Genomic DNA, 14,432 nt, shown 5'->3' with positions numbered 1-14,432 from the left:
AAAGGAATATAAAAATGTTGCATTAATCTAACTGTGCAGAGCAAGCTGGATTAAAGAGAACAATTGATGGAAAATGGAGCATTTTGACAATTCGTCACTTGACATGAGGTCTCCTGGATTTGAATCGCTGATAACGTTTTTTATCTTCTTCATATATTTTAACTACAACATTTATTCAATTAAATTTATTTCGCGAATCTATTGATAAATTCATTATGTTAATATTAATTAATTGATTAATTCATATTTAAGGATAACTTATAAAATAAATCTTTTATTTAAATTATTATTACATTTATTCCTCATTATCTATGACATGCATGAACGATTTAAGTTAAATTGATACTTATACTTGATTTGATTTTAGCGTTTACTTGACTAAAAAACTATCAATGACGTAAGGTCCTTCACAAATGGCGATCTTCTAGTTAAGCTAGTTGTTAATTCTTACAGATAAACTTTCATTTTTTGTTGAGGATTCATTATGTACGGTATTTTTTTTTTCGTTATTTTAGTTGCAGAAAAATTTAAGGACGTAATTAAAAGTAGAAACGTACACCAAATAACCTAGACGTCATCGTTAGTGCTGAACGTTTACGTTACGTTACGTTGTTAAGTCTTTTATGGATGTGTACTTACTTTTATTTGGCACATTTCGGTAAGAAGCTCTTCATATAATAAAAAAGTATAAATAATATTTTATAATTCTACAAATATAATCTTCCTGTCTTGAATCATTTAGTTATACATTAAGGTGAATTTAGATGTGCAATATTGATACAATAAATGTAAAGTAAAAGAATGATGGAACTAAAACATCAAATTTTTGTTTTGTTAATGTATTGTAGTTGTTACTGTGTCTGTTCCTGTTCCAAAATTCATAGTCTGACGCTATACGATCACTCATTTGCTATCTCTTTCGTATTCGACCAATCGGCTCAACGAACGAAGCACTCGGTTACTTCGGCTCGATTCGGTTCCGTCCACGTCTAACACCCACCAAAGGCGGCCAATTTTCGACGCATGCGATTGCACATCGACACAGGCGGCGGCGACGGCGGCTCGTTTTCCATAAACGTTAGGACCGGGTACAATGCTCATGCGAACACCGCTGGGAGCGCATTCTCGCCGTGTTCGTCTTCGGTGTCGGATGGTCGGTGCCGTTCCGGTACGCGCACTTCTGCTCTCTCGCTCTCCTTATTCGCCGGCTATAACAGTGGTAGAAGCAGCAGACAGCAGGCAGCAGCATCACACAAAACAGTTTGCGCTCGGTGCGTTCGGTTTCGTAAAGGCGGAGGGCGGCAAACATCTGTGCCGCATCAGACGTACCTACACACAACACCGCATATTATCTCGCCAGCCGCACAACATGCTGCCGCCAGCTGGTGGTGCGCGCGTCCGTTCGTCATCAGTCTGCCGGCTAGCGTAGAAAGGGAAACAGCTGCGTCGTCATCGCAGTAGGCCTTCTTTCAGGTTCGTTTTTTTGTGTGTTGTTCTTTGCAAGCCGCGAGTTTGGCCAACGACGAAACCGTGCAAGAAAGCACGGATGTGTTAATGTCGTGACGAAGAGTTTTCTAGTGCAACAGAACAGAATTGCGCGCTCCCGCAAGTGTTGTTTGCAAAAAAAAAGGTGACAGATGCGTTCAATTAGCCCGACGTGAGCTGGCCGGGTGAGTGTTTGTGTTAGTTCGAAAGTGCCCGCAAGCTTGAAGAGACCTGCTTTGGTTGACCTAGTAAATAGTGCTGTGAACAGCAAGTGTTTCTTGATTGAGCATTGCGCTATCAACGTTTCTAATACTCTTAAAAGTGATCCAAGATTGGTCCAAAATTTGTGAGTTTTTTTTGCTGTGAGGTGAGAAAGAGGCTTCTTCCAACAACAAGCCAATCAGCTGTTCCATTCGTGCCGTTTCCGCTGTGTTGTTTCCAGTTTTACCGGTGTCGTCGGTGTAGCCGGTTTCAGCCCCCCAAAAAAAAAAACCCAGAACGCCTTCCGGTGAAGCACGTGCGCGCGCGTTCCATCACGCTCTCAGTGTCTTTCTCTCTCTCTCTCTCTCTGTGTTCGCTCTGCGTTTACTCCAGCTTCGCAAACCGGTCGTTATCCTTCGTTCGAACAGTAGTGGGTGTTTGTGTAAGTTCTACCATCTTTTCGTTCGCAATAAAACCAAACCGTTTTCCAGTCCTTCCGTTGGACTGCTTCCAAGGATTCATCGAACGAGCGAAACATCCCCAGTACTTCGAGAAAGGTAAGAGTCAACCATCAACTCCATACAAACGACGCGTACCAGAGTGTGTGTGTGTGTGTGTGTGTGTGTGTGTGTGTGTGTGTGTGTGTGTTTCTAGGTGGAATTTTCTCAAATTAGAACAAACCAATTACATACACACTTTTCTTCGTCTCCGAGCCGAGCCCCTTAAAACCGGCCGCCTCCATCTGTCACCGGATTAGGTGCCCATAAATCAAAGCAGTTGGCGCTGTGAACACACTGCTCTATACAGGATGCATCGGCTCCCGTTGCTGAATGTCTGAGCATTCCACCGGCGGCACACACAGCAATACAGTGGTGCTTGGGTGGTATGATGATTATTATTGCCCACAAACCTCTTCTATTCGCCAAGACGTCCCGCTAGACGTCGGAAGGGGTTTGGTGGAAGGGTTTAATAGCTCTACGAAACATGGGGTATGTACACCCCATGGACCAGTCGGCAACCTTCGGGGAAGCAGGAGTCACTCCTTCGCCCGTCGATGATTGCCGTGCATCACGCAACCGAAAATAAACATCGTGCAAAAACATTACATTGCACTGGACCGTGGAGTGCTTGGTTGAGGGTGTTTATGGGGAAGTAAAGAGAGATGTTGAGGGGGTACGGGTCGCGCCAAAAAAGACCGGGACGACGGGAAAGCCTGCACGTGTGTCTTGGAATGATGGCCGATTGGTTTCGCGCGCGCATTTCAGAATCTTGGAGGAAGTTGGAGGAGTTCGTTGGAGTTGGTTGGAGACCTGTAGGGGACTGCTCGACTTCTCCTTGGACGCTATGCCCCTGTCCAAAAGGCGCCATCCAATGCATTATATGGTCTGCATCTTTAATGTCATACCGTTTGCCGTTAGACATTATGCTCCTCGCTTCTTGACGGGATGTGGGTTCCTATTCCTAGGACCTAATGACGCTCGTCCCCGTGTGTATAAGCTGAAACTAATCGCTTTTTAGAAACTGGTTAGAACACTGGGGAGGCCTTTGCCTTTACCCGAACCGAATCTGTTCTAATGCGTTGGATTGCGTTCTGGCAGGGAATGAACCTAACTCGGATGTCACGTACATGGCCGCGCGGCCATTAGAAAGTGGAGCTGTTCCTCAGAAAGCACCGAAATTCTGGGGAGAACCTCTTCGGAGCACCCTGGTTGTGTACGGAGCGCCGAAGACGGTCGTTTCTCTGACACGCTGGCGCATTAACTTACACCTGTCTCTCGCATCGGGTTCGAAATTTATGTGATCATATGTTGACAGACTTCCCCGTCGACTCGTTCTTTTTTATCCCTCCGTTTTGCGGCGTGAGCGCATCAGCCGGACGGGACGGTATGTGAGTGTGTATTTGTGTGTCCGTCGAACGTCGAACACAAGCAAGCAAGCAAGCTGCTGTTGCTGCTGCTGCTGCTGCTGAGCCAAACTGTCGAACTGTGCCCCCGGAAACGGTTGTGCTGCAATTTAGCATCGTTTCGTTCAGCTGTTCTCCTGTACAGGCGCTCTTGTTCTGTGCATCTTTGCCTTCCATCGTATGGGTCCGTTTTCCGGGGCCGTTCTGTGCACATGCTGCCCGATACACATGCCGTGCGTATGGCAGCAAACGGCCTTGTCCTGTATGTGTGTGTTTGTGAGTATTTATCCCACGTGGTGGTGATCCTTTTCTTTTCCTTCTCTTCCTTTCCTTTTTGCGTACCAAGCTGTTGACCAATAGATAGTTGGATTAGGGGGTAAAAGGTGAACTGAAAAGCAATGACTTTTCAACTTGCGTTGTATTGTCGTTTTTTTGTATTACTTTGTAAATAATTTGAAAAATTGTGTTGGTCATACTAACGTATGCATACAGTAGTACTAATCCGTGTGTAACGAGTATTGTTCTTCAGGTTTGAAATAAAAATAAAATGAAAAACTGTCCCAATTTATGCAGACATCTATTTATGCAGACATAGGTATTTCAACAAATACCTTACATTGTTCGGGGATTTAAAAAAAACAGAAATATAAGACAAAAACTTATTGTATGATAATAGATTACACTGTTTAATTCAAACACAAAACCTAAGATTTTTAATTTGAAGACTAATTTGACCAAAGACTTTGGAAATGTTTCTCAGGTTAGTATCACGGTTTGTCAACTTTCGATTGAAAACCTGAAAAAAATGTGTTAAAATATGATTTAAAAACTTAATTCTTGCTTAGTTTATGGTAAAGTTAAGTTTAGTTTAGGTACGGTATTCATCCCAATGGCTTTATTAGGGAGGCAAATATGCGAAGCAAAATATTTTAAATATTTGTTGCCAATATTGTTACATTGATCTATTAGTATTACATTCCTACATCGTATCTTGCGTTTTATGTCATGTTTTAATCCTATTGAATCAATTGAAGATGTTTGATCATTTCTGGGTTTTGGTTATTAAATTAAATATACTTAATTGTATGTTATAAAACCTGAAAAACACAAGATAGGGATAAATCTACTGAAATTTCCGTTTCAGGAGGGCTTTCGTGGTTTCCTTAACCTTTTAATTAATGTATATTTTCTGCACCAACATGTTTATTAACATGTCTCCGCCCCTCTTCCCAAGCAAAGTTCAACGACTGCAATTACGATTGACATATATCGGTTAATTAAGTTGAATGTATTTTTACACCTTACGACCAGTTATGGGGCCGTTTTGCAGTTGAACCGTTTCCTTCGAAAACGGCCGCTCACACCACCACGCGACCGTAATCGCGACCAAAAAACCATCCCGCCCTCTCCGTCAAAGCTTCCGTATCGTTTCGGGGCGTTAGCAAGCGCTTCTTCACATTTGCAGCGCCGTATCACATGCTGCTGCCAGTCATTCGCCGCATGCACGTTCGCAGCATCATCCTTCTCCGCAGCATGCTGCTGGGGGAGGTTGCACGGTGTGGACAGAGTGGACGGGACGGTTACGCTAATGTTGTTTTTGTTTGGGTTTTCACACCAACTCGGGCCTGCCGTTTGTCGGACACGGAAAGTGACGGTTTTACGCGCGTTTATGGCGTTTGGTGTATATATGGAGGGCGCCCTCCGTCTGTAAGTCTGCAACGACGCACGACGACAAATTGGTGATTGAATTATGCTGATGGGTATGAGCAGCAGTAGGTAACGTTTGCACTTTTGCCAGAGAAAGAGGCAAGGAATGTGAAATATCAGCAGAAAACAGAATAGCTCAATATCGATCTCTTAAGTCTACTTAAGTACACGTACTATTAGTTCAAATAATATCAGGTTCACAATCTTAAAACCATCAAAGAAAATGTTGGACTGCAGATTAGGTCATGAAATTGCTACTTTGTGTTGTATTGAAATACAAGAAAGATGACGCTGATAAGAAAGGCAAAGCAAAATAGCGAGTTCGTACATGAAATCAAATCATTGGATAAAGTTTTCAGGTATTGGATTTTCTAACCAAAATACCCCAAGAATTCAAGCGTCTGATTTTACCACCAACTAACCAACAAAATGTCTTATAAATCAGAAATGTTTAACATAACTATAAGTAATAGAAAAAAAAACATAGATTTCTCATTACAGGACATAAAGATCTTTTAGATAACACTAAAACATGTCTCCAAATCCAAAATCCAAATAGAATCAAACAAACTAGAATGATAATTTTGTCATTTCAAGCCACAATTTCCAAGCTCAAAAGCTGAAGATATCCCTCAGCTAGAGATCCAACAAATGGCCGTTTTCTAATTTTAAAATAGCTGCTGGCTACTCGTGATATGATTGCTAGAGGAGCCTCAAAATCAACAGTGCTTAGAATTCTGGGAACATACCCGAGTATATCCTGCTGACCATAATAGCCTTAGAATCACCCTTAGGTCCGTTCGGTAGCTAGACTAATGCAACCTTTTCCTCCAGAATGCACAGCAACCGGAACCTGCACGCATCTTGTTTCTGCTACCAAAAAAAAAAAACCCATTTTCTGTTTGCAAAGCACCGTGTGCATACGAGTCTTACCTGCCAAAAAATTTGGTCTTTTTCGAAAAAAACAACAACCGTTTAGTTTAGTGCGTGCGGTGTTGTCTCAGAGGCAACAGAAAGTGCAATGCGAGTGCTTGGGCCAAGTGCTCGGCACTCGACATATTCGCCGCAGACGCATGTTTGAGATGCATCCGGTTTTGTTGTTTCTGGCCGCTCTAGTCGGCTGAGCAAATTCATCGCGAGCCTTCCACACACACACACACACATACCCAAAAAAACCTAATATGCAAACGTGCACCACTCCTTCCAATGTTCGTGCGGTCTTTTGGAGGCTCGCACAGATGCAAAGACCTTACTGGTGGACACGATTCCCGCTCGGTTAATGTTTCCTTAGCTGTGTTTTTGGAAGCACAAGACGAGGTTCCGAAGCTGCGTAGACCGTCTACCCGCAGATCCGTATCTACGGCCCGGGTAAAACCCAAAATAGCCGAACATCGTCCAGGGGCTTGGACGCTTCGGACGCCGGACGCTAGAAACAACAAGACACACGCTAGATAGTGAGAGATATCCCAGCGTATGTGCATTCGTCCGGGAATGCACCCATCGGAGTGCACCACGTTGTGCCACGGCTTCTAAGGCTTCCGGGACGGCTCGGCAAAACGGCAACCCAAAGCAAACAACCTGGCTGATGGTACACGGTACCCAAGCGCCACGCTCGTCTCCGTTGGGGCTGTTCTCGTGCAGGCTGCGGGTGCAGCTATCTTGAAAATGTGCCGATAGCTCTCACGGGCGAGAGGGCACAGCCGAAGCAGGGACCACCATATCCTTGAGCTATTCCATCTTCTTCCCACCCCCCGTTCGGAGCTGGGAAAGTGGCAAGAGTTGACAAAAGGCATACGGAATGGTTCCCGTCTTTTGACGTGTTGTTGCTGCTCTGTTGCTGCTGCTACCACTACTACTGTTGTCACTCTGTTCACGAACGGACGTCCTCTTCCTCACGATTGTTTGGGGACGTTCCTCATCCGGGTTGGAAGAGATAGCTGCTTTGATTTTGCTTTCCCGCATTTTCCCGAGCGAGCGCGAACTGCCGATAACAAGTGCCCGTGTGCATCCCATCCCCTCTTCTTCAATGCAGACACACGCAGGCCCGTCCCGGGTTGCACAGAAAAACAGACAAAACGCACCCAAGCGCGACACACAAGCACCGAGCAATGTTTGGGAAGGCCGGCCGGATGCAGACAACCGAAAAACTGGCCTCCCTTCCACACAAAATTGCCAGCGCAAAGTAGACTGCGGAGTGCGGCGAGTTTATCCTGCTTAAGCTTCCATTATTTCTCCCGTGAGCCGTGGTGTGTGTTTTTTTGCTCGTGGAGTATGCGGGACTTACCCTAAAACCTATGCCGTACCCCGAGCCTCCCGAAACTCACCGTGCGAGACAAACATTGTGCAAGTGCGGGCGAAATGACAACACCACCGTTGTGCATACGGTGCCGTACATTGCTGCCCCTAAGGACGAAGGCTAATGTACGCATCGACTCTAGCGAGGGAACATGCGTAACGTGCGTAGGCGGTTTTCGGTCTTATCAGGGCGGTGGCCGGAAAGAAATTCCGGGCCGCTTCCCGGTAACCCCCTGCCCAGTGATGTACGGTGCAGTTGACGTTTGGTATTGCGTAGTTGCCCGCCGTAAGATGCACACCAGCAGCAAAATAAAGCTGTTCGGTGGGGTGGAGTGGGATTTTAAGAGAAATTTGGTCGTTCTGAGGTGTGTGGTGTTGCAGCACAGTTGCAATGCGCTGCTCGGTTTGTTTGTTTTGCAAACAAACGATTGGATTGCATTTTTTGGGATGACGCTGAAAGGGTTGAAGCATTAAGTGAGTTGCAAAATGCATTTTTTGTGTGCTTTTTACTCATATAAACATGCTTTTAAATTCGTTAATTAATTTATTAATTTGCACAGTTAACAACAAGAAGTTACTCAAACTGTTGCGCCTAAATTTATGTTATTATTTACTTAAAAGAATCCTTCTAGGATAATCCAAAAAATTTGCGCCTAGAGGTATGCAATTCTTTGCGTTCGTTGACAAACAATGATTTATTTGGTCATTTTGAGACACTTGTTAGTTTTTGAATTAGTGTGACGAGAAAAATGAGTAATTATTGAAATATCCTACGCATAAAAAAACAATAAAACTCTGTTTTTGTGAGCTACTAGCTGCAGAATTATCAATGTCTATAAAAATTACTCATACTTTAGAGGTATTTTATCCGCAAAACGATATATTCTAATAATTCGGAATAATCTGTGGAATGCATTAACTACGTATTTGAAGAATAAACTAATCGTTTATTTATTTCAAGTAGTATTTTTAAACCTATTTCATGAAAGGTAGTGTAACCTATTGGTTAAGTTAAAAAAAATGTACAAAATAAAATTGTTTCTGATAATGTTCCGATATATTTGCATCAAATTGATACAAAATATTGCCTCTTTTTCGCTCCAAAAGCTTTCACGCCGAAACCAAACCTTAGGAAAATAAGATCCTCTATCACGCGCCTGACTATCATACTGGTAGCTTTTACGGGCGTCTTTACATACCCACACTCACTTTCCTCGCACACCACCATCCCCAACCAAATACAGGACATTCCGCCGTGGTCGTCCACTCTCGTTCAGTCGTTCGTTCGTTCGTTCGTTCTCGTTTTAATGACTGTGGGAATGGTTGCAGCCGGAAAGGCTCGCGCGCATTGAAATCCTCGTGGGATTGTGCGGCGTGCGCGTAACAATGGGATCCTGGCATTCTGGGTCTAGCTCCCATCTTCCCTATCCAACCCGCTTTTCCGGCCCGGTATGTGGTGCATGGTAAATAACAATTTCGGTAAACATCGGTCGTCGGAAACGCACGCTTTTGGGGCTCATTAAATCGGCCCGTCGCGGCCATTAATGGCCGTAATTGTGACCATTATTTCAATCTGGTCATTCCTGGTGCTGTGTCGATATCGGGCGGGTGGCAATGGGCTTGTGTGTGTGTTGTGGGGGTTTTGGGCCGGTGGTTTAAGATTGACTAGCAGCGAGCGAGGGGGCGAGCCGTTTGGAGGGAGCAAACACGAGCTTAAGCAGCGCACTAGATCAATAGTTTGCTGATCAAATCACGGCTAATCGCTTTTGTAGTTTAGCTTGTTTAGCGAAAAATGCTTTCGACTATGAACAATGGAAGGCTAATGTGTGTGTGTGTGTGTGTGTGTGTGTGTTTGTGTGAGTTTGTGTCGATAAAAGGACGAAAACGACGAGCCAATTAGTTGGTACTGTGCGTTTTCCTTTCCTTTTGTGTTGATTAATCGATGAAAATGAAACTCCATCGAATGTATCCTTGCAGCCATTTTCCTTTCTGTTTCAAAATTTTGTCCCCAAAAACAATACACTTCAGCAACAGCATCGCTAGAGCAGCTTGTATTGCTTCTCCGCCTACGAGGAGCAAGGAGTTGTCGTCCTCCATCGTTCGCCATTCCGTCGCAAGATGTGTCACAGATGTAAATTATGCAACATATGCTCTTTTACACGCACACAGACACACACACACGTGTGCGCACAGTACGGCCAGAAGGATGCGCTCATGCCCCTGAACAGACAGCATGCTCAGGCACGAAAAACGACACGCTACCCGAGATGGTTTCGCTCTCGCCTGTCTTGTCTTTTGTTCGTACAAGCCCCGAGGGGGTGAACCTCCGCAGGAGGACCACTTCCTTGGACGCCGGGACAGCTCCGTGGGAGTTTATCCACATGGGTCACGAAAGCGGCCACTCAAATCCGTGCAGCGGAAGCACATGCTTTGCGCACATGCGAGAAACAATTTCCCGACGAATAATAAGGCCCTTGATTTAATAAAACACAAATAAAGATTGTGGCAGTTCTGTCGGCGGAGTGCTACCGATGAACGATGGCTACCGGAGCTACCGGATTGTGTTGGTGGGGAAGGGTGCGGGGGTTATGTAATCGGAGGATCAAAGCGTAAGGGAAAGCTTAACCGATCTGGCGCTGAACCGTTTTCTGTCGTTTGTTCAATTTGTAAGCAATAAATGTTGAATGACTGATAATGCGCGATGGTTTGGAGGAGTTTGATCAAAAGATTCAGAAAATGTCTTTTGAATTTTAAAAGTACATGAGCAATCGATGCTACAGAAGAGGAAATTATACTGTTGTTTTATGTTATCCCTTAGGATGGAAATACCTTATAAAATAGAAAAAAATAAGTAATTTGCTCTTTCATGTGTTTTTAAATAACTCTTTTTAATTAAACGTTATCCATGTTTAAACCTAGTATCGCAGAAGACACGTGAAGGTACGGAAAGTTATTTTAAATTGTTTTTCTTTAATTAAAAATTCAACTTTCAGTTGATTTCAAATTTTTAGTCAATGTTTTCATAGAACATGTGTTTGCGAATCTAAGGACTTTACAGAAATTTTGTTGGTATTTTAACGACAATTATCTTGGATGTATTGTATCTTTTTTCCCAACATTCTGTATTTGTTTTATGTCCAAGAAAAGATTGCATCGGTAAAATGCAAATCACGCCTTGTTCCAACTGCTAATCAGATTTAAATTCTCCAACAACTTTCCGCCTTTGACCTCAAGCGTGACCCATGCATTGCTCGTCGCTGCAAACATTTATCCCAACACATGGACTCGGACACACCTGGCCCGGTCTGGGATGAAACGGAGAGTAGTTGTTCTCAAATTTTCAGATCATGGGAAAACTAAGCACTGTTTACCACCAACCTGCATGTGCTTGCTCCTCCACTCCAATAACACTGAAAACTCGGTCATCGCCTCGAAGGGAATAATCCACCGGCGTACGGCATCCAACCAGGCAGTACCCATTCCCCCCCGGTGCAATAATGTATCGACAGCTTAAGTGCCATCTCAATTTGTCTTTTCTTTCTTCGGCTTCAGCTGCTCCCAAATGTCCAGGATCGTCTTTATCATCGAAACACAGACATATACACCGTGTGGGAGAGTCGAGGTGATCACAGAAGCAAAACCACAGTCGGAAAGAAAACTCATGGAAGGGCGGGGAGACTTGGTCCTTCGTTTTGTTCGTCGCGCTGTTACCGGCTTGGGCTTGGGAGAGTTTTCCTCCTATCGCTCGCGCACATACACGTGTACACATCCATCTTCGTCGGTGAAGATGCCTTCCGCCAGCCAGCCTTTCCGTTACGGACACGACTGTTCGAGCTGCAGAGACGGACTGCGTGTGATTGGGAGTTGGCTGGTGGTTGGCCACGTTGGACGCCGGGGAAAAGAGGGAACACTCTTCGAACCACGACGTACAATAAGCATGCAGCAGAAAGGTTGGTTTCAAAGTGAGATAGAGCGAAACAGAGATAAAGTAAGAGTGAGAAGCAAACGATGCCACAATACCAGGTACCAGCTGCAGCGTGTGTTCGGGACACCTGTGACCACTAAAAAATTGTTAATGGAATTGGAGATTTTTGTTCTTTCACCAGCTCCACTTTTCTTCTCCCCGCCCAACCATGAACGACCGACATGGCCAAACACGTCTATGTGTGTGTGTGTGTAAGTGAAAGTTTTGCGCACACAATACCGTTCCCGGCCAACACCACCAATCGCCTTAAAACCCCGGCGAAAGTCCTTCCACCGAGTCCAGGTCCTCCAAGAAAATGTTTTCGGAAAAGTTGGCTACCTCACGCCGGATGCACACAATGGTGAGTGTGTGTAGGTTGTGCAATACCTGTGGGAAATTGAGTTTGGCGGAAAAGGCTTTACCTGCGATGGTGCTTTTGTAGAAGATTAAGAAGGATGCGGAGAACCAACGGTGGTGGTGGTGGTTGCTTTGCCGAGAACTTCGGCGCTACCGAACAGAACAATGTCCGGAATGTACGTGTGCTTGTATTGCGGGCAGTGCCTTTAGCCCCCATGTGCCCGGGGAAGTTTGCTGTCCTTACTGTCCTTGGACTATGATGATGATGATGATGATGCTGATGCGATGATAGCCACGCTGGCATGGACGAAAACGTTGGAGATTGAGCAGTAACTTGGGGAGCAACGGTGTACTTACCCTTAATGGATGTTGCCGCTGATCGGTCGGGAAGCAGTATTTCCGAGCAGCAGCAGCAGCAACAGCAGAGAATCCTGTCAGAGACACTGTAACCCGCATCCCCCGGTGGGAACCTGATGTTGACAGGTGCACTAACGATGCTTTTGTTGCCCCGAAGAAAGCATGCTCCTCTCCCAGAACGTTCGGCTTGGAGGGTTTTGCGTGAGTGTGCCTGTGGCTGGTCACGGGACGATCCTCAATTTCCGGATTGACGTTCTGGGCCAGTGCTGGACAGGTGATGCACTTGATGAAATCATGGTTGCGGTTGGATGAGCCAGACGATAAGAATCTTAATTATCTGCTCACTGGGGAGCGAGAGACAGAGAGAGAGAGAGTTTTTCTGGAGTTCTTCTGGAGGGAGATTTCCTGTCAATGAAGTTGTTCAGCATCATTGGAAGGGAAGCATTTATATTTCCAAAAACTACTTCAAAACAAATTGAAAACAAATCCGTTTTATAAAGTGCTAAAGATGTCTTCGGCTTTAGTCTTTCGTTGACAACTTATTTCAAGACTCGGCAGACTTCCTTAATGGCTTTCTGGAATTGGAGGAGAAGTTCGCGCACAGGGGCAGCACACACCGACTGTGCCGAACCGATAGAAATGGCGTAATTAATCATTGGTCGCACAGCAGTTTGGGGGCACCACGGTTGGCCCACCGGTCATTCGCACCGCCGCCTCCTCCTGCGTCTGGTTTCCACACCTTTCGTCGTACATCGGGTCGCCTGTGTTCCAGAGTATGCTCCAGCGTCGGATATTGGGGCGCCAAACGCGGGAGCACACGGACAGGGACACGTCCGCGCAGGAAGCGCCTGTAAACCACAGTTCAGCAATATATTAATAGCATTCCGGTATGTTGTAATCGGCACTCACACTATTGGCGCACACACACACACACACCCCGGGAACAATTGCAGTGCAGAAACGGGGTTCCGCTACGCCATTATTGAGTGATGGTGTGCCAACTTTGGACGGCATGGATGGCTCCCCCGGCCTGTCCGAACCGCAGCAATTTTCGGTCGGGTCTGGTACGGTCAGGTCTGGCTTTCGGTTTCACGCCGATCCCACACAACACGCACACACACATAAGGACAAACGTGCTCGTGGTGGGTCATAATTTTCTCACACTTGGTGTGCTGGCCGCCACCGCATGCGGGACCACACCTGCACCGAAAATGCCCGCACGGTCCCGAGCACCCTTTTCGGCAGTATGCAGGTATGGGATGGGGCAGTATTGCATGAAGGGATACGGGCACTTTTCGTGTGTGCCGGGGAAAGTGTGGAATAGGGAAATGGAAAGTGCGGGCTTGAATTTATCAATCACAGTGGTTGTCGCACAAAAATCTATATAATTAAAAAATATATATATTTTATATTTTATAATATTTTACCAGACGCTTGCGATGATGCCACACAATCTGTATTTGACATAAATCCTTCAGTTGTATGTGTGGCGTAAGTAGCCATTATCCCTTTCGACAGGTCTATTTATGGGTTTGGGCCTTGGGAGCTGTGAAGCATGGTTATATTTTTTCAAATTTATTGCTTTTTAGTTGAATGCTTTATATAATTCATAATAAACAGTTTGTTTTGGTAATCAAGTCGATATTTTCCCAAATATAAGAACAAAATCGGCAATCCTCATAACGCATTCTTTCAAACCCATAGCAGGACCATCGAGTGATAATCATTACTAATACCGTGAGCTTTGTTCGATGTTTTGTGATTTCGACTGAAAAAGCCTCTCCCGAAGATGTTTTCAAGGTATTTTAGTGCCTTGCGAGGGTTGAGTTAACACTTTAAGCGCCGTGTCATATAAATTCGCATGACGGTTTTGCTCACCGTTCAGCATTGGATGTGACGCTCAGTGATTCTCTTGAGAACGAATAAGGTAGGAAAGAGAGAACGAGAACGACATGTGCTAAGCCGCTTATCGCAATGAAACAAAAGAGTGATAACAATGGCAAGAGAAACTGTCGTTCTCATCGCTCTCTTGCCATGCGCTACGTGCTCACTCAAAAACTGTGACGTCAGGCCGGCAGTCAAAGTGTTAAAAGAGTTTGTACAAGAATCTAACCTCACTTTGAACCATATTTCCCTGCAGTATGGGAAAACTTCGGTAAATCG

At 45.1% G+C, this 14,432-nt stretch overlaps 1 protein-coding gene across 2 annotated transcripts in view; it reads left to right on the top strand.

Annotated features, from left to right (window-relative positions):
* The first annotated feature begins 1,107 nt into the window (after nt 1-1,107).
* The window catches only part of LOC121599831 (protein CBFA2T3), an 84,154-nt gene continuing 70,829 nt past the window's right edge, over nt 1,108-14,432 (top strand). For both annotated transcript variants that reach the window (XR_006005750.1, XM_041927917.1), the window contains exon 1: nt 1,108-2,243. The gene's annotated coding sequence lies outside the window, so the exon portion shown is untranslated. The remainder of the gene's footprint in view (nt 2,244-14,432) is intronic.

Source organism: Anopheles merus, chromosome 3L, assembly GCF_017562075.2.
Source record: "Anopheles merus strain MAF chromosome 3L, AmerM5.1, whole genome shotgun sequence".
Taxonomy (NCBI): Eukaryota; Metazoa; Arthropoda; class Insecta; order Diptera; family Culicidae; genus Anopheles; species Anopheles merus.
This window is presented reverse-complemented; position numbering and strand designations above follow the sequence as displayed.